This window comes from Schistocerca gregaria, chromosome 4, assembly GCF_023897955.1.
Source record: "Schistocerca gregaria isolate iqSchGreg1 chromosome 4, iqSchGreg1.2, whole genome shotgun sequence".
Taxonomy (NCBI): Eukaryota; Metazoa; Arthropoda; class Insecta; order Orthoptera; family Acrididae; genus Schistocerca; species Schistocerca gregaria.
In genome coordinates, this window is record NC_064923.1 from 765,419,400 (window position 1) to 765,445,540 (window position 26,141).

At 46.6% G+C, this 26,141-nt stretch overlaps 1 protein-coding gene and 1 non-coding gene across 4 annotated transcripts in view; both read left to right on the forward strand.

The window, feature by feature from the left end:
• LOC126365929 (fibroblast growth factor receptor 3-like) overlaps positions 1–26,141 on the forward strand; it is a 380,938-nt gene that overhangs the window by 262,554 nt on the left and 92,243 nt on the right. The gene's annotated exons all lie outside the window — the stretch shown is intronic.
• Trnaf-gaa (transfer RNA phenylalanine (anticodon GAA)) lies at positions 14,142–14,225 on the forward strand. Its single transcript is given in 2 exon segments — positions 14,142–14,181; positions 14,191–14,225. It is a non-coding gene; the product is annotated as a tRNA-Phe (tRNA).

Consider the following 26,141-nt stretch of genomic DNA (forward strand, 5'->3'; position numbering starts at 1 on the left):
TTAACAGTGCGCCGTACCGCATATTATTGCAACCTGGACTCCTTCAACTCCTATCAACTCGGCCTCCTACTTATTTCCATTTAGTAACGAGCTGAAAACACCCACGCGTTTTGTGCCTCTAAACAGTGAAACCTGGTGTGGGAAAATCTTTGTCGGTGCGAAGAGCAGGCAAACACGAAATCGTAGAGGTCTATTATCTTCGGCAGTTCCAACGTACGGCGCATGATGGTACCCCATAGGGAAAGGGCAGCAAGGGACAGGAAAGGACATCGGGCGCGTTCAGTCTGCGTACCTGGGGGCCTCATTAAACATGTTGAACAGGCTAATCCGGCACCCATTGAGGAAACTGGGTCCAGCGAACTGAATATTGTGGCTCGCTCTGGAACAAATGATGGCTTTCGGCCGGGACTCGTGGCCCTACTTGGCTCGTTCCTGCGACTGGCAGGGAAGGTTGAGAAGACCAGCCTTGCGCAAGGAGTTTCAACGAAGCTCTCAATTCGCACTGTTGTCCCCTGGACTGATCGTGGCCAGTTGATTCTGAGTCGAGTGGAAGGACTGAACCAGAGACTTAGAAGGTTCTGTGACAAACTAGGCTGCGACTTCCTGGACTTGAGCCATAGGGTTGAAAACTGTAGGGTCCCCCTAAATGGGTCAGGTGTGCACTACACATCAGAGGCTGACAGTGTGTGGGGTGCAAAAAATGGTTCAAATGGCTCTGAGCACTATGGGACTTAACTTCTGAGGTCATCAGTCCTCTAGAACGTAGAACTACTTAACCAACCTAAGGACATCACACACACCCATGCCCGAGGCAGGATTCGAACCTGCGACTGTACCGGTCACGCCGTTCCAGACTGTAGCGCCTAGAACTGCTCGGCCACCCCGGAAGGCTGTGGGGTACACAAAAGGGTGTTTTAGATTAGGTAACTGACCATCCAGTCCAGATGACGATAGCTGTAGGAAACCGAGAAGAAATCTGGCGCAGGGCGCGCCGGCACTGGGGTGGGTATGGCTCGACATCCCCGTCGGTACCTTGCAGATCCTCACTGACTCTCTTCTTCCCCGTCTCGCAGCGGTCCGCGCTACAAAAGGTACACACCCAGAGTGTTGACATGTGGTGACATTAATACGACCGGACAGCGCGTATTACACAGGATTATGGACCGCGAGTCATCGATCAGCGACTCCTTCGCGCAGCCGGCGGTTGCCGCGGCCTTCCCGCCAATGCAGCTAATCGCAGGTGGCGGTAGACAAAGGAAGAGGGGGCGCGGGCGGACACGCCCTGTCTGCGGCAGCGGCAGCGGCAGCTGTGCGATGAGCCAAGGACGGCCGCGGCGTTCCTGCAGCGGGGCAACAGACGCCTGTCCGGCTGTCCAGCTCAGGTGGACACGCCCGCGCCGCCGCTGCGCTCGCATTCCGCCGCACCGAATGCCCGGCCGGCCTTTTCAGACGTCAGGAGGGAACACTTTAGTGCTGCGTCCACTCTGAGCAGAGTCACGGCCCTCCTCCTGCTCTCCGCAGCTCTGGTATCTGCCACTGCCGTGGCCAACGAAAGAAAACAAACAACGTGAGAGCAAAGTCGCCTAAGACGTAGCACTGTTGCAGGCGGGCCGCGTCTATGGAAGGGCCAGCGTTGTGACGCGGTCTGCGCGCGTGCCGTGGGCAAGTGTGAGCCGAGTCGGCCAGTGGCGGGCGCTTGAGTGGAGCGGAGCAGGGTACGGAGTGCAGCACTTACATTCAGTAGTAGTCAGGGTCGGAAGTGAAGTAATTTCTGCGCTAGGTAAGAAGTGCAAATGAGATACGGAAAAGGATACTGAGTAAAAAATGCAGGGAAAAGTATAGTAATAGGAAGCAATTCAGGAATCTGACCTTGAGTTTAAACGAATCAAGTACCTGCAACATGAAAAACGGTAACTGTCCCATTCAAGTTTTCGTCTAAACGTTAGTAATTTTTATGGGGAGGCGTTAACCAAAGTAAACTGGAAATGCCGTGTGGCCAGGGCCTCCCATCTGGTAGACCGTTCGCCTGGTGCAAGTCTTTGGAGTTGACGCCACTTCGGCGACTTGCGTGTGGCTGGGGATGAAATTATGATGATAAGGACGACACAACACCCAGTCCCTGAGCGGAGAAAATCTCCGACCCAGCCGTTAGGTGTTAGGTGTGACATTCCGTCGCGCTGACTACTCAGCTACCAGAGGCGGACACTAACCAAAGTGAAAATAGTATTGTAAAGCAATGAGTGCGAAGTAAAGCTTATTAGGGTTGGAATTATGTCTCCTGAACAGTCACAACTGTCCTCCTTAATTGCTGAAAACAGTACTAACTACGGGTATCAAAAGTAACAATCCCTCAAATTGTATTAAAAGATCGAGAGAGTGAACTGGGATAGGTAATGGTCCCGCAGTATCGGCTGTACGTCTTCGATTGTTTACCTGTATGTCGCTGATTCATCACCAACTGATTTGCGATCATCTCTCATGAAATCGAAATAAAGCAGACTCTGATGTCTCATACTGAGGTTTTTTTTTTTTTTTTCCTCATACATACACATTCTGATTGGATAATCTGTGACTTTGCTGTCTAACATGATGTATCGTAGTTTCTTATTGTATTCTTTCCGTACATGTTTTTAGACTCAAGAAAAGTTTTCCGAGGATGTGACCCCGTCCTCATAGTGCAGGCCAGGAGTCAAGGATTTGTGACGGCGCTACAACATTGGTGGTTCCCGCTGCTGTGGCGTCATAGCCTTGATTACGTTATCTCAAACAATATAGCTATCCTCCGAACGTCGAAATCTAGCGTTTTTATCACTATTAGTAATTCCTTTACCCAAATGATCATTTTACTATCTATCGGATCTGTGAGGTTCATGCAAGCAAAAGCTAAGTCGTATATACAGAACTGATTATACCCACGTGTTTAATGACGAGAACACTGGACAAGAGATACGTTCAAAAACGAAGAGGATGTATCTCTTTCAAACGAGCGAGTCAGCATTTAACACTTCACCCAACGTGGTGTCGCAGTGGTCAGCACACTGGACCCGCATTCGATAGGACGACGGTTCAAACCCGCGTCCGGCCATCCTGATTTAGGTTTCCCGTCATTTCTCTGAATCGCTTCAGGCAAATGCCGGGATGGTTCCTTTGAAAGGTCACGGCCGACTCCCTTCCCCATCCTTCCCTAATCAGGTGGGACCGATGATCTCTCTGTTCGGTCCCCCCCCCCCCTCCAAAAATCAATCAACCAACCGACAATTTAACACAGCAACGAACTGTCATCCCGTGTTGGCTGCGCTCGCACCTAAACACCCAGAACAGCGAATAACTAAATTTCGCGAAGCTAGTGAAAATATTGAATGTTATCGAGAATTTCAACATATTACGAATACTGAACCAGCTGTAATCTCCCCAGAGTGCAAAATTATCATCCGGTAACGTTCCATACCTTGTAGTTTAGCTACTGCCTCAGTCTTTTGTTCTCCGACTACTTTGTACTAACAGGAGTACGACGAGATAGGTGCATCCTCTCTTAGAAAATTCTTCGGTACTAGGGACTCAATGCCTAACAAATACTAATCTAAATCAACGTACACAGTCCGCAACCCACCGTATCGTGCATGGTGAAGGCTACCTTCTGGCAGAATTAGTCATTTCCTTTTCTGTTCCACTCGAAAATAAAGGGAAGACGGCTGTCTCTATGCATACGTACAATGCCTGATTTCTCTTATATTGTCTTTGTGGTCCTTATGCCAAGTGTACGCTTGTGGCAGGAGCTTCGTTCTGGAGTCTGCTGAAAATCCCGGTTCTCTAAATGTTCTCAATAACATTTCGCGAAAAGAACGTCATCTTCCCTCCTGAGATTCCCAGATGAGATCACGAAGAGTCTCCGTAATACTTGCATGTTGATCGAGTCTACTGGTAACAAACCTAGCTTCACGACTCCGAATAGTTTCCATCTCTGCCTGTAGTCCGACCTGGTGGGGAACCCAGGCACTGGTGCAGTACTCAAGAATCGCTCGCACTAGTGTTGTTTGTAGTTGAGCTACACTTGCCTAAAATTCTCCGAACAAAACAGAGTCGATCATTAGCCTTACCTGCCACCGTGCTTACGTGCTCGTTCCATTCTACGTCGCACTGCAACGTTACAGCTAGATATTTAATCGAGGTGACCGTCTCTTTGTGCACCACCTGTTCAAAAAATGGTTCAAATGGCTCTGAGCACTATGGGACTTCAGACCTGAGGTCATCAGAACCCTATAACTTAGAACTACTTCAACCTAAATAACTTAAATACATCACACACATCCATGCCCGAGGCAGGATTCGAACACGCGACCGTAGCGCTCGCGCGGTTCCAGACCGCAGCGCTTAAACCACTCGGCCACGTCGGCGCACCAGCTGTTATTTATGAGTCATGTTTCACGACAAATTGATACAAGCTTCCCGTTAGATCGCCATGCAATGATATGGCAGTTTACACTCTGAGATGGCGCTAAGATTATATGTTTATATTCGGCGATGGTAAAATTACAGCTTCATCAAGTCTTTAGCTATGCACAGTCGCCTAGTAATCTGCAGTGGTACCTTAAAGCACGACGAGGCGTGTAAGATGGAGCCTCCTTGTGGAGAGACAGGGCCGCAGCTGCGCCGGACTACAAAGCGTGTATTGTTCGGAGGGAGTCACGAGGGCACGTCCCGAGGAGATCTCCGTGAGTCGATAGTGACGCGCGGGCGGAGACGCAGACGTAGACGGCGCCATTAGGGGCGGTTAGCGCCGTGTTTGTCAATTAGCGGCCAGTGACGGATGGCCCGGGCCCGATCTCCGCCGCTGATGCGAAACCCTCGCCGCCGCCATCACTACCCTAGCTGGCAGAGCGATTTGTTTACCTGTGGCACGCAGCACGATGTCCTGAGGCGCGCCGATAGCTCAGCGTTATCTGCCGGGGCGGCGGACCGCGCCCTGGCTGAAACGAATGCCGCATTCCGGGCCTCCAGTCTTCTGTTTCAGCGATTTGCTGTACCTTAGCTCAAGAGACACTTACAGATGGGAGGCCAGTAACGAGCAGCTCACCGACGTATTTCCGAGCCTCACAAATTCGTTACTGCGCATCCGCTTGTTATGCCGCTGCTGATCTCGTAAGGATACGTGAGGAATCAGTAGGAGGAGAAGAAACTGTTCCAGTTTCGAAAGCCGACGTTGACAGTCGGCTAAGTCAAAACTGCCGTACAATGTCCTCTTTGGGAGAGTAGAGGTAGTAGTCGGTTGGCAAGCCTGCGTTATGAGTTTCGCGGGGTTTAAGTTCTTGGTAGCAATTAGACCCTACGGAATGAGGAGCTTCTCCGTAGAACCGTCGAAGAAAAGAAGCTATGGGGAAAAAAAACTGAAAAGAAGAAGGGACGGGATGATAGAACATGGATTAAGGTACCAGGGAGTAACCTCCATGGTGCTTCAGGAAACAGTAGCGGATATAAACTGGTCGGGAAAACGTAGATTGGAATACATCCAGCAAATGATTTAGGACTTTGGGCGCAAGTGATTGTCTGAGATGTAGAGGCTGGTGCAGGAAACGAATTCGTGGCAGGTCCCTTCGAACCAGTCACAAGACTGATGACTCAAAGAAACCGGCGCTCGCACTCCCTATCCTCCCACGCATATTTCGAATAGATCTCTAAATGTTTGTCTACTTAATATTTCAGCTTAAAGGCCCTGCGCTACAATTGTGCGAAAACGCAGTTATGCATATTACTGTTCCTAATGCAAGAAAAAAAATGTGAAGGGCACTGAGTCCATAATTGGACAGTTGCATTCAAACACAACCTGTGATCGCCAGGATGGTTCCTCCAACAATATAACCGTGAACCTCCTTCATCGTTGTCTTGTCCGACCCTCAGTCCTTCGCAAATGACGTCGATATCCAGGGACCTTACGCCCTCATACTTCCATCAACGTTCAAAGATATGTTCCATTCAGCAAACATTGCCTATGTCGTTCTCAGTGCCCATTAAATCAACTACTTTACGATGCATTACTATAGAGACAACCATTCCTCCAGCAACTGACGATGCTTTTCGTGTCTCATAAATCGTTCATGTATACTGAGAACACGAGATGTCATGTTAGCGGTTCTTTGCGGCAAGACCTATCTTAGCAATAGAGTCTACTCTACCAAATACAGATTCATCGAACGAGAAAGAAACTTCGAATGATCGTATGTTGATTATCAGCCGTCAGTGTGTTACGATGTCGAATCTCTCCCAGAAATTTAGAGAGTAACAATCTAACTGTTGGCCTGCGAGCAGTGTTAGGAGGATTTATATTTACTTATTTATTTTCTGCCATTTACAAATGACCTGCCACCATATTACTAAGACAGGTCGTACATTCACAATACGAAACTTTACATGACAGAATATGATACTTATTTGTTGTTTCAGATTTTTAATAACGATTAATAATACTGCAGCTTTAATAACTTACAAACTTAAAAGTAAGTAAGAAACGAAAATCTTAAAATTAGCGTTTTATGAGTGGAAGATAGAAATTTATTAAGACAGAGAAGCGGTTATGACATATTATAACTATTACAGCGTAAAGTCTAGCGCCGCAACGCCAGTCGGAAACGTTAGAGCCGTGAAGCAGACGTCAGTCAGTTGCACGCTGACCGACCCCTGTCCAGAACGAAAACACGACGGCGACGACCTCTGCGCGCAGAGGACATAAGCGCCGCGCCGACTGATCTCTGCCGAGTTCTACAGAAACGTCAAGACCAGCGAGAATGGATAGAAGCATCCACTGTATTACTTCACTTGTACTGGAATCGTTAAGCTGATGGACATTGATTGTATTGCATGCCACCCTTTGCCTGCGACACATCTATGTATTTCTCAAAGTTAACTATTGTCATTTATTTTCTGTAGTAAAATTCATTAATGCGATGTGGTTGAACTGTTGTCTAGCGATCCAAGAAAGTTAGGTTTCCTAGGCATCTCATATCTGACAAGTAGGCAGGACACAACAAAAGACATACAGTATTATGAATTCGGAAATTTTTTCTAAAATAAACAAGACTCTTGAATTTAAGATTGATAGATAAAAGATAATAAACATTTATGAAATTAATAAAATTTTGGAAAAATACAATTATAAACGATAGTCATATTTTTAGGAAGAATAACAACAGAAGATGGTAGCGGAAGAATGGCCCTTCACCACGTGTGTATAACGATGAGTGTCTTGGAATTGTACATCATGCCACCGACCTCCAACCAATGCTCTTCATCTAATCTAACATCTATTCTAGGTTTCAAACTCCCTGGCAGATTAAAACTGTGTGCCGGACCGAGACTCGAACTCGGGTCCTTTGACTTTAGCGGGCAAGTGCTCACCAACTTCTTTTTTTCCGATACAGTTCGTTGCCTGTGGTCACAAGACATCCGTTCAAGTTGATCGTTGATTCCTTGACTCAGTGTTTCTTTATTGCAGAGAGCACGCAGCCCTCTGACTGAACACACTGAGCTACCGCGCCGCCATCAACTGGGCTACCCAAGCACGACTCACGCCCCGTCCTCACAGCTTTGCTTCTGCCAGTGTCTCGACTCCTACCTTCCAAACTTTACAGAATCTCTCCTGCGAACCTTGAAGAACTAGCACTCCTGAAAGAAAGGATATTGCGGGGACATGGCTTAGCCACAGCCTGGGGGATACTTCCAGAATGAGAGTTTCACCATGCAGTCAATATTCTAGGTTTCCTAGCAACTAAACCTCAACCTCTAAATACCTCTAAATTTTTTAAGGTTGTAGTGTTGTTTACTTAGGATATTTCAAATGGTTCGAATGGATCTGAGCACTATGGGACTTAACTTCTGAGGTCATCAGTCCCCTAGAACTTAGAACTACTTAAACCTAACTAACCTAAGGACATCACACACATCCGTGCCCGAGGCAGGATTCGAATCTGCAACCGCAGCGGTCGCGCAGTTCCATATTGTAGCGCCTAGAACCGCTCGGCCACTCCGGCTGGCCTAGGGTTTTTCTTCATTTTCATTTACGGTCGTGTCGGGATCAGTGTCATCACCAGATTCCATGTCGGAATCAGTGCTGTGTCTGTGCATACACGGTGTTACAAAAAGGTACGGCCAAACTTTCAGAAAACATTCCTCACACACAAATAAAGATAAGATGTTATGTGGACATGTGTCCGGAAACGCTTAATTTCCATGTTAGAGCTCATTTTAGTTTCGTCAGTATGTACTGTACTTCCTCGATTTACCGCCAGTTGGCCCAATTGAAAGAAGGTAATGTTGACTTCGGTGCTTGTGGTGAGATGCGACTCATTGCTCTACAGTACTACCATCAAGCACATCAGTACGTAGAATCAACAGGTTAGTGTTCATCACGAACGTGGTTTTGCAGTCAGTGCAATGTTTGCAAATGCGGAGTTTGCAGATGCCCATTTGATTTATGGATTAGCACGGGGCAATAGCCGTGGCGCGGTACGTTTGTATCGAGACAGATTTCCAGAACGAAGGTGTCGCGACAGGAAGACGTTCGAAGCAGTTGATCGGCGTCTTAGGGAGCACGGAACATTCCAGCCTATGACTCGCGACTGGGGAAGACCTAAAACGACGAGGACACCTGCAATGGTCGAGGCAATTCTTCGTGCAGTTGACGATAACCCTAATGTCAGCCTCAGAGAAGTTGCTGCTGTACAAGGTAAAGTTGACCACGTCACTGTATGGAGAGTGCTACGGGAGAACCAGTTGTTTCCGTACCATGTACAGCGTGTGCAGGCACTATCAGCAGCTGATGGGTCTCCACGGGTACACTTCTGCGAATGGTTCATGTCTTGATTGGGCCCCATGTTCTTCCACCTACGCTCAATGGAGCAAGTAATCATGATTTCATACGGGATACTCTACCTGTGCTGATAGAACATGTGCCTTTACAAGTACGACGCAACATGTGGTTCATGCACGATGGAGCTCCTGCACATTTCAGTCGAAGTGTTCGTGCGCTTCTCGATAACAGATTCGGTGACCGATGCATTGGTAGAGACGGACCAATTCCATGGCCTCCACGCTGCCCTGACCTCAACCCTCATGAGTTTCATTTATGGAGGCATTAGAAAGCTCTTGTTTCCGCAACGCCGGTACCAAATGTTGAGATTCTTCGGGCTTGTATTGTGGACGGCTGTGATACAATACGCCATTGTCCAGGGCTGCATCAGCGCATCAGGGATTCCATGCGACAGAGGGTGGATGCATGTATCCTCGCTAACGGAGAACATTTTGAACATTTCCTGTAACAAAGTGTTTGAAGTCACGCTGGTACGTTCTGTTGCTGTGTGTTTCCATTCCACGATTAATGCGATTTGAAGAGAAGTAATAAAATGAGCTCTAAGATGGAAAGTATGCGTTTCCGGACACATGTCCACATAACATATTTTCTTTCTTTGTGTGTGAGGGATTTTTCCTGAAAGTTTGGCCGTACCTTTTTGTAACACCCTATATAGTCTCGTTGTCTGGCTCGGACATACTCTCTACGCGTAGAGGCTCGTCACAGAGGCCCAGGCTAGGGAAGGTGTACATAGCTGGGAGAGATGAGCGAAGCCGTGTACTGACAGAGGAGGCCCAGAGCCGCGGCCGCGTGATTTGGGCTGCGGGGTGGTCCGCCCCCAGGGAGCAGCAGCAGCGGCAGCGGCCACCCGGCCCGGCGCGGCGCTCGTGTCTGATGAAGTCATCGCCCGCGCTGGCCGCCGCGCCGCGATAACCGCTGAGTGGTGCGGCTGCGGCCTTCCACAACGATTTATGGCCAGCAGGGTCTGGCGCCGCTGCCCGGCACCCAGCACCCAGCTCCCGGAGGCGCCGTCTCCCGCGCTCCGGAGTCTCACTTAACACTGCCCGGCCAGCTGCTAATACCTGCAGGAGCGGCGCAGCTGCTGCCGGGCGGGGTGCGGTCTGCTGACAAGTGCCACCACGCCGCCACCGGTGTACACTGTGACGAGGTCATCAGTTACGTTCTCAGAATATATAGTCCCCAAACAGCGGAGCACGATATCTGCCTTAATGATATGACCTGGAGCTCCCCAACAGGCAACTATCGTGTGCTTCTTGGACTTCAGAAAAGCCTGTGAGACTGTCGATTTTATATGCCAAACTTACCAGCCTAAATTTCTCGCCAACTGTTCAGTGCGATGTTTTTGCTCATGTCTTGACGTCTCGTCAGCAATCCGGCATCTCCGGCACCAGAAAGTCACTATGGATCCACGCAGAATCGGGCGTTCCTCAGGGTTCGGTATTAGGTCCCACAGTCTTTTCATTGTATTTAAATGATGTGTCATCAGTTTTGTCCTACTGCAAAAACCACATGTTTCCTGATGAATTGCAAAACCAATAAACCTGAAGACAGCCATCGATAATCTCAGTATCGACCTGTGTGCGCTACGAAAATGGGCGCAGGCTCAACGTATCCAAAAACCACACGGTACTGGTTGGTCATTGTACGCTCATTAGCCCAAAATGGGACAAATATCAAATTCAGTAAAGAGTCTAGGAGTAATAATAGATGAAAACCTAAAGTGGACTAGGCAAGTAACTGCAAATTGCAAGGAGGATTCAGCATCTCTTCACGTTCTACAAAGGTCGCAGGTTCGAATCCTGCCTCGGGCATGGATGTGTGTGATGTCCTTAGGTTAGTTGGATTTAAGTAGTTCTAAGTTCTAGAGGACTGATGACCTCAGAAGTTAAGTCCCACAGTGCTCAGAGCCATTCGAACCACTTTTCGTTCTACAAAAATATAAAAACATATTCCTCCTTGACATGAAAAAGGAACTTGTGCAAACACTTATACTCCCAAACATTGATTACATAGATGTTTCTTGCTAGGTCTTTCTCAGGAAAGCTCATGGTGCCTTGAAATGGTTATAGACACCTGTGTTCGCTATATCTGTTGTTTTCGTATTTCACAACCAAATGCACAGCTAACCTGCCTGCGTGCAGACAAGCGCAGAGCTTTCCATACCCTCTCTCTTCTGTACTGTCTTATCAAAGTACCCTGTCTCTCATACCTCTCCTCGACCTTAACGCTCTTGTCTGAACAACATGAGAGATCACCTGTTCCCGTTGGAGCAAAATCATTCCAGTCTCACTCCAATGTTCAGCCACTTTCTCGAAGTTCTTCTCGGTAGCAGCAACCTGGGTTTCGAATAACCTCCTGAATGTCTCAGCTTGATAAGACAGTTATTGACGTATGTACTAAAGCGCCAGCAAGCATTACCATCCTCCCGGTACGCATCGTCTTCTTTTCCCGGTGTTCTTGGCTGGTGTACTCTCCTTAAATTTCCCTTCCCCAGAACTAGCTGTTTCAGAAAACATCTATCTTGCAAACTTACAAATTCTTGTTATATCTGCTACTATCATTATTGTTATTATTGTCATAATTATTATTATTATTGTTATTTCCTTTAAACACCAATATTCTACGGGGTGATTGGGTTGCCGTTAGAGTTGTCGTTGTATGCAACCCGCACTACATCTGTATCAGGAAGGGTATCCTGACAGGAAACAGCCACGGAACTGATATACAAGGTGACAATTATTGAACGATATGAAATAAAATCGGTCACTTCCGAACGGTTTGCTCTAGGATGTTCAAACTGCATGGTTGGCTGCGAGGCATGATGGGAATTAGCAATCTGAATATGGTTTGGTGAAGCAATGAAGCCCACTTTCATTCGGATGGGTTCGCCAATAAGCAAAATTGGCGCATTTGGGGGACTGAGAATGCGAATTTCGCGATCGAGAAGTCTCTTCATCATCAACGGGTGACTGTGTGGTGTGCAGTGTCCAGTCAAGGAATTATTGGTCCAATATTCCTTTCGCGGCACCGTGACTACCGAACGGTACGTGCAGGTTTTGTATGAAGATTTTTTCCCCATTATCCAAAGTGAGCCTGAATTCGAAAAGATGTGGTTCATGCAAGACGGAACTCCACCCTAACGAAGCAGGAGCGTGTTAGATGTCCTGGAGGAGCGCTTTTGGGACCTCATTCTGGCTCTAGAGGTACCGAGAGACCCCTGGCGTGGGATTCGATTGGCCACGATATATTCCGGATCTGACCACATGCGACTTCTTTTTGTGGGGCTTATTACAGAAAAGATGTACAGCAATAACTCCAAAACCATTTCTAAGCTGAAAACAGCAATTCAGGAGATCATCGACAGCATCGTGGGTCATGCAGAATTTCGCTGTTCGTCTGCCGCACATTATCGCCAATGATTTCAGGCATATCAAGCATGTAATAACCAAAGTCCGAATATCTGTAATGACGTTTACACGTTGAATAAAGTGTGTGCACGCCGTATTTTGTAACTAATTTACTTTTCTATCATACAGTTCAATAATTGTCACGCAGTAAGTTCCGTCTCAGAACTTTAAGTGACTGATGGTAGCCGGCCGTGGTGGTCGAGCGGCTCTAGGCGCTACAGTCTGCAACCGCGCGACCGCTACGGTCGCAGTTTCGAATCCTGCCTCGGACATGGATGTGTGTGATGTCTGTAGGTTAGTTAGGTTTAAGTAGTTCTAAGTTCTAGGGGACTGATGACCTCAGCTGTTAAGTCTCATAGTGCTCAGAGCCATTTGAACCATTAGCCGAATGGTTTTGAGCACTATGGGACTTAGAGCACTATTGGATTTAACTTTTGAGGTCATCAGTCCCCTAGAACTTAGAACTACTTAAACCTAATTAACCTAAGGACATCACACACATCCATGCCCAAGGCAGGATTCGAACCTGCGACCATAGAGGTCGCGCGGTTCCAGACTGTAGCGCCCGGAACCGCTCGGCCACTCTGGCCGGCGTGGTAGTAACAACTTTCCGGTTTATAGCCCAATGAAAAGATTAATATGTGACTCTCCGCGTTAATGTGCTAAAGTATTTTCATAAACAAAATTTGTACAGTAGGCCTAAATGTCTTCGCAAACTCTACCAATTATTCTGCGACGTTTTGTCAAAAACGTTCAAATGTGTGTGTGAAATCTTATGGGACATAACTGCTAAGGTCATCAGTCCCTAAGCTTACACACTACTACAGCTATGCCCGAGGGAGGACTCGAACCTCCGCCGGGAGCAGCCGCACAGTGACGTTTTGTCAATGCACCTCACATTTCCAGAGCGAACCGGCCAATGACATTGTTCTGCCATGCGGGCCTGCATAAAACGACATCGGTAGGGGCAACGGAACCGCGCTGTATAGGCGCCGTGCAGTTCGGGGTGGAGAGCAGTACCGTCATCAAGATGAGTAGGCAACCAGCCTGCCGCCTCCTGGATACTCGGCATATGCTGAACGTGTGTCCCCACCAGTGCTTACGCGAAGAAGCGGCCGCTTTCTTTAGCGTCGGCCGGGCTTTTTTGCGGCGGCGCGCCGGCGGTTTTGGACGTGCGCATGCGTGCCCGCGGCTTCCGCCACGCACACGCAGCGGCGGCGGCCCGGCGCGCCTGCGCCTCTCTGCCTCTGCCACGGCGCCCACTGTTTCAGTGTTTACGTGGGCCGGGGTGAGCGGCCGCGCCAACACGTGCGCCGCAGCTTGCTGGCCCGCCTGCAGCCGTGCCGGGCCGCCAAAAGCGCGGCCGCAGGCCAGCCCCGCCACGCTGCAGCGCCGCCGCTTCCGGGCCAGCTGCGAGCCGGTTTAAAGCGCGCCCGTCTCCACTGCGCAGGAGCGCTAATAGGGTGACGGACACAGTGAAGGACGTTTCGCTCCGATAGCGCTAGAAAGTGAATGTTTCGACACTGAATACAAACAGCCTGCCGCTATACAGAACGCAAATGCAGATATTCCTATTGGTGACAGAGGACAGTGTATTGACCAACGTTACACCAGTAGTTACACCATTTGTAGACCAATAATTATTGCTATTAGGAGTGGTATGTTTTTAGTTTGGTTAGTACTTCCTAGCACGCAGGACAAGAGCAAGCGATTAATACTTGTTTTCCCCTGGGCAGCAGGTCAGCTGTTGAAGTGTGAGCTCGTGGTCGCAAAACGGTTAGTCTATACTGACAGGCGTAGTCCACTTAGTGGTGCAGTTACGGCCATGCAAAAAACATCAATTGGCAAACTTTGTGATTTGTTTGTGGGGGCCGGCCTGAGTGGCCGAGCGGTTGTAGGCGCTACAGTCTGAAATCACAAGACCGCTGTGGTCGCAGGTTCGAATCCTGCCTCGGGCATGGATGTGTGTGGTGTCCGTACGTTAGTTAGGTTGAAATAGTTGTAAGTTCTAGGGGACTGATGACCTCAGAAGTTAAGTCCCGTAGTGCTCAGACCCATTTGAACCATTTTTTTTTTTTTTGTTTGCGTGGAGACTGTTCGACACAGAGAAAATAAACAACCACCACACTGATGTGTGTAATGGTTCAAATGGCTCTGAGCACTATGGGACTTAACATCTGACGTCATCAGTCCCCTAGACTTAGAACTGCTTAAACTTAACTAATCGAAAGACATCACACAGATTGATGCCCGAGGCAGGACTAGAAACTGCGACCTTAGCAGCAGCGCGGTTCCAGACTGAAGCGCCTAGAACCGCTCGGTCACAGCGGCGGGCACTGGTATCTATACATCTTAGGTCACTACATTTAAAAATACCTGCAATTGTACCCATTGCACCCTGCGTAAAACACCTCGTGATATGAAAATAAAAACATGCTGAAGTGAGCTGTAATCCGTTTATTATATGCGCAATGGGCTAATTTGAGCCGTAGGTCATTTTCAAACGTTTACCTTAAGCTTCACCCTTCTTTTCACATTCTAATACGCCACTGGTACATGTGGACAGGTATTTCTCTGCGTACGTGGCGCAAGAACAGTACAATAGTGTACATGATTACGTCCAACAGTCGACACTGGACGTAATCATGTACTCTACAGTGACGTGCCAAAAGTTATGGGATACCGATATACGCATACACAGATGGCGGTTGTATCTCTTACACGGGATATAAAAGGGCACTGTATTTGTGGAGCTGTCATTTGCACTCATGTAACTTATCTGAAAAGGTGTCCGACATCATTATGGCCGCACGATGGGAATTGACAGGCTTTCAACGAGGAATGGTAGTTAGAACTAGAATAATGAGACATTCCATTCCGGAAACCGTTAAGGAATTCGATATTGCGAGATCCACAGTGTCAAGAGAGTGCCGAGAATAACAAATCTCAGACATTACTTCCCACTATGTACAACGCAGAGGCCGAAGGACTTTTCGCTTAACGACCGAGAACAGCGGCGTTTGCGTAGTGTTGTCAGTGCTAACAGATAAGCAACACGGCGTGAAATAACCGCAGAGATCAATGTGGGACGTACGACGAACGTATCTATTAGGAGAGGCGGCGTAATGTGGCGTTAATAGGCTACGGCAGCAGACGACCGACGGGGGTGCCTTTGCTAACAGCACGACATCGTCTGAAGCGCCTCTGCTGGGCTCGTGTCCATGTCGGTTGGAGCCTAGAAGAGTGGGAAACCGTGGCCTGCTCAAATGAGTCCCGATTTCAGTTGGTAGGAGGTGATGATAGGGTTCGAGAGCGACGCAGAGCCCCACGAAGCCATGACCCAAGTTGTCAACAAGGCACTGTACAATCTGGCGGTGGCTCCACAATGGTGTCGATTGTCTTTACATGCAATTGACTGAGTCCTCTGGTCCAACTGAACGGATAATTGACCATTTGGAACCATTTGTGGACTTCATCTTCCCGAACAACGGTCGAATTTTCGTGGATGACAATGCACGATGTTACCGGACAAGAACTGTTCGTGACTGGTATGATGAACATTCTGGACAATTTGAACGAATTATTTGGCCACCCATATCGCCCGACATGAATCCCGTAGAACAGATATTGAACAGAATCCAGAAATCAGTTGGTGCACAAAATCCTGCGCCGGTAACGCTTTCGCAGTTATGGACGGCAGTAGGCAACGCGGCTCAATATTTCTGCAGAAGACTTACAACGACTTGTTGAGTGCATGCCACGTCGAGTTACTGCACTACGGTAGGCAAAAGGAGGTCTGTCACCACATTAGGATGTGCCAGGTGGCCTTTGTCAACTCGTTGTATCGTGCCACGTATGCACAGAAAGGCCTCACATTTAGCACATTTTCTTGAAAATCTTATGAATAGTCTAACTGCGAATTCTTCATGGCTTTGGAATAAAATAGCTCTCTCATATTAGGAATCACTCTTGCGTGTGGGTCTTAAATATTTCTCTTCAAGCCAACGATACACAGTCTAGAAGGAGATGTGTAACGTAGGGGTTGACACGATGCCTCTAGCAAGGGCAGTTGCTGTGCTCGCTGGCCATCTTCAGGAGCTAAACGCATGATAATTATTCTGGCGATTGGTTATCGCAAGTGATGGACCTCGCGCTTACTGCCGTGGCATATTTCGTCTTTCTTGACTCCTAGAATTAGATACCATCGCCCGAAATGTTAGTTTGGACAGGACAGTGTTTTACTCTCTGTGGGCGTAAAACGGGTGCTATGCCGTTGCCTTTTTCGGACCTTTGAACTGTATTTACCAGTCAATTATAGGGGGACCTACGCTTTTAGGTGATGTCTGAACCACGGTGAAGTTCGGCGTTTTTCGCATGAACACACATGGCTAGATCTGAAGAAAAAACTTGTAGAATTCTTCAAACTTTTCAACCATTGAAGGCACGCTAACTAGTGTCACATTGACGTTGTTCTACTTCGAATGGCAGATCGTTGTCCCATACAGTAATGCCGGGACGTAATGTGTTTCCCTGGGTCTCGACGATGCCTTCACCTTTGGACGAGAATGTACATTCAGAGGCAAAGATATGCGTTGTGAGAATAACTAAACATCCGCACTTGCCTAATTTGAGGCAGGAACGTTTTCGCCACTGCGGTGAATAATGTTCCGCAAATAGCACAGCTATTAGAAGTGGTTGAGATGCAAATAACACGGCAAGCAGAAGCACGCAAAAAGCGCTCGGTCACTAGCCAATTACCGCAGACTTTAGGGCGGTACCGCACCATGGCATTACGGGAATGACGCGGGTAGACGGAACAATTTACGTAAGCGAGAGCCGTGGGCGTCTTGGTTGCGGGCTGTGACAGTGGAGGGGGCGGGGGGGGGGGGGGGGGGAGTATTGCTGCGTGTTGCGAGAAGGCCGATGTGGGTGGTGGGTGCGCTAGCAAACAGCAGCGACGGCCCGCTTCTGCAGTGAGGGGTCGAGCACGTCACGGCCGCGTGCCCAGTGTGTACAGCCAGAGGACACGAGTGGCGACAAACACACAGCAGCGCTACCGCTTCCAGCAGTTATTCTTCCTGCCACTGACAAGTCTGGTTTTACTGATTCATTACGTAACTGTAGTCCCAGCACGCCTTTCTTAACAACTTGGCAATTTCTCGACACTGTACACGTTCCACGGCGGATTAGGAAAACTTTTCGTACACAGAACTTGACCGTACTATCAGAGAAAGTCGAGTGTATACGGAGGCGTCCTGTCAGTGGTTTCTCCCGTGTACAACGTCTCATTGGAGGACGCACATAGGGAAGTGATCTCGGTATATTGTGCAATTGATGAGTGTTCTCAAACGTCATTACGTTAATTTTATACGCAGAAGTACATAGAAGCCAGGATACAAAACCGAAGCTCCGATTCGTAAGTAATTTTTTTGATCCCCAACAACTGAGCGTTGCTTGGTAGCCAAATGATTAAGCGTCGGAGTGCACTCTCCCGATTTCCATCCTCAGTTCGCCGCTTACAGCTTATTTTGCCTCTGCGATAACTTTTAGAAGCGAACGATACCGAGTTCCACCGCCATTCGGAAGTCATGCTAAACTCCAAATCCCCCTAAAACGACCACATAAGTCAGTTCGTTGTCAATCCTCAATTGCTCACTTTTGCATCGAACAGTAATTTACGTTAAATGGGCTATCTTAGAGTTTTCTCTGTTTCATAAGTCTGTGAATTTTCCTAGACCGAATCTCGAGTAAAAAGGAAACGGAACGTGGCACATTTCGTTGCAGTATTTGGAGCTACTAGTAACCTCATAATTGCAGTCAGATTATATATCTGCATCTACATGGATACTACGCTAATCACTCTTAAGTGTCTGGCAGAGGGTTCATCGAACCACCTTTACAATAACTATGTATTATTTCAATCTCGAGCAGCACGCGGAAAAAACGAACACTTATATCTTTCCCTGCATGCTCCGAGTTTCCTTTTTTTATTATGATGCTCGTTTCTCCGTATGTAGGCCGGCGTCAACAAAACATTTTCGCATTTGGAGAAGAAAGTTGGTGACTGAAATTCCGTGAGAAGGTTTCGCCGCAACGAAAAATGATGTCTACCCCAAATCCTGTATAATGTCAGTGACACTCTCTCCCCTATTTCGCGATAATATAAAACGTTCTGCTGTTCTTTGAATTTCTTGATGTACTCCATAGATCGTATCTGGTAAGAACCCCAGACCTCGCTGCAGTACTCCAAAAGAGGACAGACAGGGGTAGTGTAGGTAGTCTCTTTAGTAGATCTGTTGCATTTTTTTAAGTATTCTGCCAATAAAACTCAGTCTTTTGTTTGCCTTCCCCACAACATTTTCTGTATATTCTTTCCAATTTAAGTTGTTCATAATTGTAATTCCTAGGTGTTTACTTGAATTTACTACCTTTAGATGTGACTGATTTATCGTATAACCGAAGTTAAACGGATTCCTTTTAGCACTCGTGTGGATGACCCAACACTTTTCGTTATCTAGGGTCAATTGCCAATTTTGACAACATACAGATATCTTTTCTGAATCGTTTAGCAATTTGTTTTGATTCCTTGAAGACTGTAGAAATGTAATTATATAGAAGAAGTGACTATTACATGAGTTACGTCAGATTCATTATCATTACTTCCTTTTTAGGCAGCCGTTAAGATGACATAGTTGCAGATTCTTTCGTGAAACGTCAAAAGTGCTACACGCATGTACTGTGAAGCTTATAATGACAACACCTGCCGTTGAATGGACCTTCCCGGAAACAGCTAATAGCTGAAAAGAAACGAAGAACCCGAATTATTATAAGCACGCAGCAATCTTCGACAATAGTCCACGCCCAGAATGAGTGTTTCACTCCGCAGTAGAGGGTGAGCCGTTGTGTGACACTGTTCTAGATTGAAAGTGTGTGTCTGACCAAGAAGAGAACCCAGGAATAGCTGCGCTCTACCAAAACTACGGTTCGGTAGTTTCGGTACAGAACTTAAACGACGTAGCAAATGGTGGGATTAGCGATGGTACTAGTATCGTTGGCAGGGGAAGAAACATAAATAAATGTATGCAGGAGCCGACGACTTCTCTTTGTTTTTCGTTTCATTGTTTTTCACGTAATTAGAACCGCGCCTCGCTCAGTGTTAGCCCATTGTGTATTTTACATCCTTACAAAATATACATTGTATTTTATAAGCAATAAAAATTAATTCCTCGCATAATTTCTGCGCTTTTATTTAACGAGAGCAATTACTTTTGATGCAAGTGCAGTTTACATGCACAAACATTCAAAAAATATATATAATTATTATCGTCATTTTGTACTCAGTAGAAAGTCCTCCTTCATGATCAGAGGCAAAAGTTCTCTGTTATTATTGATAACTGTGGGAGTGGTTTATGAATTACAGAAACATGTTCTGTACAAGCTCCACAATGTATTAAAGCGGTTTGATACTTTTCTGTTTTGTGTTTTCTTTTTAATTTTACCTTTTTGAAGCAAATTGCGTTTTCTAGCGCTGCATAATAAATCTGTATTGCTTTTTTATTTCTGCTGCAATATTCCTCTGTTTCACGTTACAAATCAACAATTTTCAAATAAAACCTGTATTAAACTTTGACAGTTTAAATTTTGCAATGAATAACGTTCATTTTAATGTAACAGCCAGGATTTTCCATAGATTACTCAGCTCATTATGTACCCTCACGGTTCACCGCTTCCGGTTTTGGGGGAATCTATGAAGACGCTGATCGCATACGCAAATTAAGCGACCGGAATGAGGTACGCCCGATAGGTATGCAACACAGCTAACGCACAAGTAACACGGTTACGGTCTTAACTGACCAGGGCTACCAGGAAAACTGCAGCAGCCCACAGTTACTTCTGACAGTCTGTGGTGGCCTACGGTAGTTTGAGAACTCCAGCCTCTCGCGGGCAGTGCTCTTATTGGCTAAGCTATCCTGCCGCATCTCATACTCTCTCTAAATATCTTCAGTTCTACCTTACCTTTCACGTTCTTTCCAGACTGATACGAACATCGTTCGTGAAAGGGAAGAGTCTGATAACGAGTCCAGGTGCAGCACTCAGTTGTAATCTGTCGGCAACCTTTCAGTATTACATACTTTTAAAGAAGTGGAAATCGCAGAAATCGCACCCCCCGCCCCTCAGCAAGTTGATAATTCATAGATGGCTCAAAATGTGTCCTGTCAACCGATCCCTTCTTTTAGTCACGTTTTCCAGTAAATTTGTTTCCTCCCCAGTCCACTCACATAATTTACAGCGTTCTTCTGTAGTAACACATTTCAGAGGCTTGTATTCCCTTTGTTATCTGAACTACTTATCGTCAATATTTCACTTCCGTAGAAGGCTACACACCAGACAAGTACCTTTAGATTAGGCTTCCTAACGCTTCAATTTATATTCCTTGTTAAGAAATTCTTTTTTTCCAGAAATGTTTTCTTCGTTATAGCCAGTCTGCATTTTACATCCTCTCTACTTCGGCCATCATCTGGGTGTCCAAATAACAAAACTCATCTACTATTTGTAGTGTCTCATTTCTTAATCTAATTCCCTCAGCATCGCCTCATGTAATTTGTGTGCATTCTATTACCATCGTTTTACTTCTGTCGATATTAATCTTTCAACTTCTTTTCAAGATACTATCAATTCCACTCAGTTCTTCTTCCATGTCCTTTGCTATCTCTGACAGAATTACAATGTCATCAACAAACCTGAAAGTTTTTATTTCTTCGCCCTGAACTTTAATTCTATCTGAATATTTTTCTTTGGGGTCCTCTACTGCTTGCTCGATGTACAGCCTGAATAACACGGAGGACAGGTTACAACCTTGTCGCATTTCCGACTCAACTACCGTTCCCGTTTCGTTTCCTTCTATTTTTTATAACTGCAGTCTGCTTTCTGTGCAAGCTGTATACAAACTTTGGTTCCTTCTACTTTATCCTAGCTGGTTTCAAAATCTCGAAGAGTGTATTCCAGTCAACATTGTCAAGAGATTTCTACATACACTGCGGCGGCTCGGTTCTTTCCGTCCCTTTACGACGGACCTGCACCTACCTGTGAACATTGTCTCAGCAGATCATCAGTAGGAAAGCCGAGAGAAACCTACTGTACTTCGACGTGAATCAGACTGCGATTTAAGTCACTAATCTACGTTTCGGGAGAAAGTTTTCACACAAAGGAAATGTTGGAAATTTTATCCTCAATTAACATATTCTGAAACTTAGGTGAACAAGACCGTGCTAGTCTTAACACAGTCACTCACAATCCCTTTCACTCACGTTAGCAAGTTTATGGTGTTGCGTTTCCCGAAAACGTAATAGCTACAAAAATACTGATTGCTCTTGATTGAGAATGCTCGCCAAATATTAGGTCTGTCAGTACCAAATGCAGTCACAGTTTTTAACCACTGACCTGCTCAATACGCCACGCGAAATATATGTCTTTTCTCGTCACAAAATTCACTTAAAATTTCTAAATTTCTACACGCCCATCGTAATAATTATGTCGTCACTTTACCACTCTTTTGATGTATGAAACACCGTTAGATCGGGCAAGTTATCGTGTCCATCGGAACTACTACTACACACGTCCGAACTGTTTCATGGCTAGGCTCCGACTCTTCTCTAGAATACTCCAAGTCTTCTTTACCAGCAGAGAAACGCACGCGAAGAATATTGCTTTACCATTGGTCAGTTGAGTAAACAGCCAATAGCGAAACAACATTCTCCCGCGTCAATCCGCGCTTTTCAAATGAATGACTCTGAGCACTATGGGACTTAACTTCTGAGGACATCAGTCCCCTAGAACTTAGAACTACTTAAACCTAACTAACCTAAGGACATCACACACATCCATGGCCTAGGCAGGATTCGAACCTGCGACCGTAGCGGTCGCGCGATTCCAGACTGTAGCGGCTAGAACCGCTCGGCCACTCCGACCGGTCCAGCGCTTTTCATCCATAACCAATCGGAAAATAGTAAACCTAACGACTGCACTTTTTACCGACGTAATTATTCAATATGCTGAAGTTTTGTTTATGCATAAAGATATTTACTATTGTTATTTATACCTAAATTAACTTTCCCTTTACCATAAACTTACTTTACAAATCTATTCTACAAAAATCCTCTTTGTCCACATCCATACTTCTTCGAAATATTCCCACACTAAATTCCACAACATAACTCGTTAAACAATTATTTTCATATTAAACTTAAACCCCAGTCACGCATCATTCATACTGCTAAAACACTTGTATAACATTTTACCTACACAAAAAAGACATAATAACAGTTTATGAAAATACTAGAACAGTTTATGAAAAACATTCTATTACTTTAGTGCTCTCTAGTGGGCAGAATCGAAACTAAAATCACAGTCTTCCTATCCGATATTGTCCTGTATCGGCTGATACATAAACTACGTGCGAGTCCATCTCCCACTTAACCGCCTCCAAGGCAGGATCGGTATACGGCGCTACGCCTCGACACATTAGTTTGCCTTTGTTTAACCTATGACCTCAGTCAAGTTGCAGGGCCAGTGTTATCCCGCGTCTCTACATTTCTATGGAACCATAACTGATCTTCCCTGATATCGGTTTCCACCAGTTTCTCCATCCTTCTGTTAATAATTCAAGTCGTCACTTCCAAGCATGACGTTTTAAAGTGACGACACTCAGTAATATTCATACGTGAGAGCACTTGTTGTCTTTGCAATTTGATTTATTATCTTCTTTGTGAAGTCTGAGGGTATTTCTCCTGCGTCATGTATCTTCTACACCAGGTGGGAGAGTTTTGTCACGGATCGCTCTCCCAGAGATATCATTGACGAGCACGGAAGTATAGTATGAGAGTCCTGTTATCTGTCTTTTGTGGTGGGCAGATAAACTGGCATATCCAGCGATTAGTGATCATGCGAGGAGGTGCCTGCTGCACAGCAGTGATTCGGCCGCCGTCGGGAGCCCACCCTTGTTAGGGCCGCGACGTGAAAGCGTGCCAGCGCTTCCGGCTGTGCCCTTGGCGTGCCGGCACGAGCCGTCGCGACGCCGTAGCGGGCGGCGGCGGGTCGCCGCGTGCGCAGACCGCTCCGCATATTGACGCGCATGCGCCGAGGAATGCTCGGCGCCTCATGACGCACGACCCACCGCCGTCGCTATGCTTGTACTCTGGGAATGACCCGCCATCGCGCGGAGGGCTCTGTTCAAAAACCGTGTAGCCGCCTGTGTAGAACACGAGCGAGCATCGCTGCCTTCAGTCTGTAGATTCACAAGTTATCACCACCTTTCTTTCAGATTTAAGAAGAAAAATGTAGTTATTACGAGAGTCACAATAAATTAGTGCACACTGCTGACCATTAAAATTGCTACTCCACGAAGATGACGCGCTACAGACGCGAAATTATGGAGGTGGTGGTGGCCTTCGTCAGCCTCCTGTGGGAACTCCTGATAGTCTAATCACACTATACCGTCGAGGAAGAAGGAGCTGAAAATGACTACGCGGGAGTTTCCGTGATGCGGACACCGCGGCAGTGGATCGCAGAGGCGGGCGGCGGCGGCGGCGTGGGCGCCACGCGGGCTGAGAGCCGGCCAGACAGCCGCTGCGCGACGCGCCTGTCTGCCGGCGGAGCGGAGCGCGCCCGCCTCGCCGGCTCTTTGAAGTCGGCGGCGGCGTCGCGGCGGCGTCGCGGCGTCGCGGCGGCGCTGCGTCTCACACAGCCGAGGCGTCGCCCACCGCCGCCGTCTCTCCTGTCCACCCGTTTACGTCGCGCCTACTGCGTAATCCCGTCTCTCACAGGCCCACAACTCACGTCGCGTGTATCGAGTGAAGCAGTCCTTCCACCATGATGCGGTCTCTTCTTTCTAACCACATGTTCACACGAAGCCAGTAACTTATTGCATTTTCGAGCGGTTTACACTGCTGGCTACTAAAATTCCAACACTAGAAATGGTAGAAAGTAGTGAAATTTTACTAACTGCGCATTTTTGCACCCTTTTTAGCCTTTATTTTTTTATTACATAGGAACATATTAATACGTACGTAAATACGCACACAATTAACTTTCTTAAAGAATAGGTGCTAGATTCACAAAGGAAACATTCCTGTACAATGTCCAATAGTTAAATGTGCAAACTGCACCTTCGCTTGTCCGTCCCCTTTTAGAATACTGCTGCGCGGTGTGCGTTCCTTACCAGATAGGACTGACTGAGTACATCGAAAAAATTCAAAGAAAGGCAGCGCATTTTGTATCTAATAGTTAAATGTGCAAACTGCACCTACGCTTGTCCAAAAAATGCTTCAAGTGGCTCTGAGCACTACGGGACTTAACATCTGAGGCCATCAGTCCCCTAGAACTTAGAACTACTAAAAACCTCACTAACCTAAGGACGACACAAACATCCATGCCCGAGATAGGATTCGAACCTGCGATCGTAGCGGTCGCGCGGTTTCAGACTGAACCACCTAGAACCGCTCGGGAACTCCGGCCGGCTACGCTTGTCTGTCCTCTTTTAGAATACTGTTGTGCAGTGCGGGGTCCTTACCAGATACGACTGACGGAATACATCGAAAAAGTTCAAACAAAGGCAGCGCGTTTTGCATTATCGCGAAATATGGGACAGAGTGTCACAGAAATTTCGGATGGACATCATTAAAAGAAAGACGTTTTTCGTTGCGACAAAATCGTCTCACGAAATTCCAATCACCAACTTTCTCCTCCGAATGCGAAAATATTTTGTTCACATCGACCTGCATACGGAGAAACGATCACCACGATAAAATAAGGGAAATCAGAGCTCGTACGGAAAGATATACGCGTTCATTCTTCCCGCGCGCTATACCAGATTGGAATAATAGAGAATTGTGAAGTTGGTTCGATGAACCCTCGTCAAAGACAGCCAAAAGTTAAAAAAGGTCATGTTGTACTTTTTCTGCTCAATGAAGTACGTTGACAATTACATATACGTTTCAGCTAAGAAAGTTAAACACAGACCCGAGTTTCTGCAATACATTAGGGCTCCTGTTTCACGTAAGCAGAAAAAAAAAAAAAAAAAAAAAACAGATCAATTTTCAGGACTAGCGAAACACATAGTCAGTCCGCAACGAACAGAGAAAATTGGTAATGCACAACAATTTGAAATTAAATTACCGATTAAGTATTTTAAGTGGGTAATGTTCAGACACAGCCATTGGCGTGTCGTGTCTAGTTCCGTTGGTGTTTGGAACGATACTCCACTGTCAGCATTCCACGATGCTGCATCACATTCAATAATATGTTTACTAAAATGCGCTACACGCCAGCGGGCAAGTTTAATGACGTAGTGGGAGCTACGCCTTTAGCAGCGAGCTTCTGGCTGCGTTCCACCCAGCCCCAGTCGATATTAATGATTGCCTTGCAGCAGCTGGCAGCGTCCTCACATTCCTGCGCCACCGGTTATGATGGTGTGGTCGCGTAGCTCGTGTTCAGGCGGAGTACTCGTTTTGTATTTAAGCGTCCGCTGAAACTAAACGACAGTATCTCCCATCGATTACGTACACTAAACCGCTTCTATCTACACTAAATAAATAAATAAATAATAAAGAGGAACATTCTTCTCTCCTCTCTGTGAGGAGCACTGAGGAAACATTTGCGTGATTTCCCACCACAGGATGTATCAAACTTTTCTCTTCGTTTCGCCAGGTTGCATTTGGCACTATGAGCGAGGAGAATATTTAAAAGTGGGACGTACTTTTTCTGTTTTTTTGTTTTTTGTTTTTTGTGGCACTTATGTTACTCCGGGACAAACTCATCGCGGCTGTGGCTGAGTGTTCTCGATTGATTAACTGCCACGCGAAGGAGCCGGGTTCGGT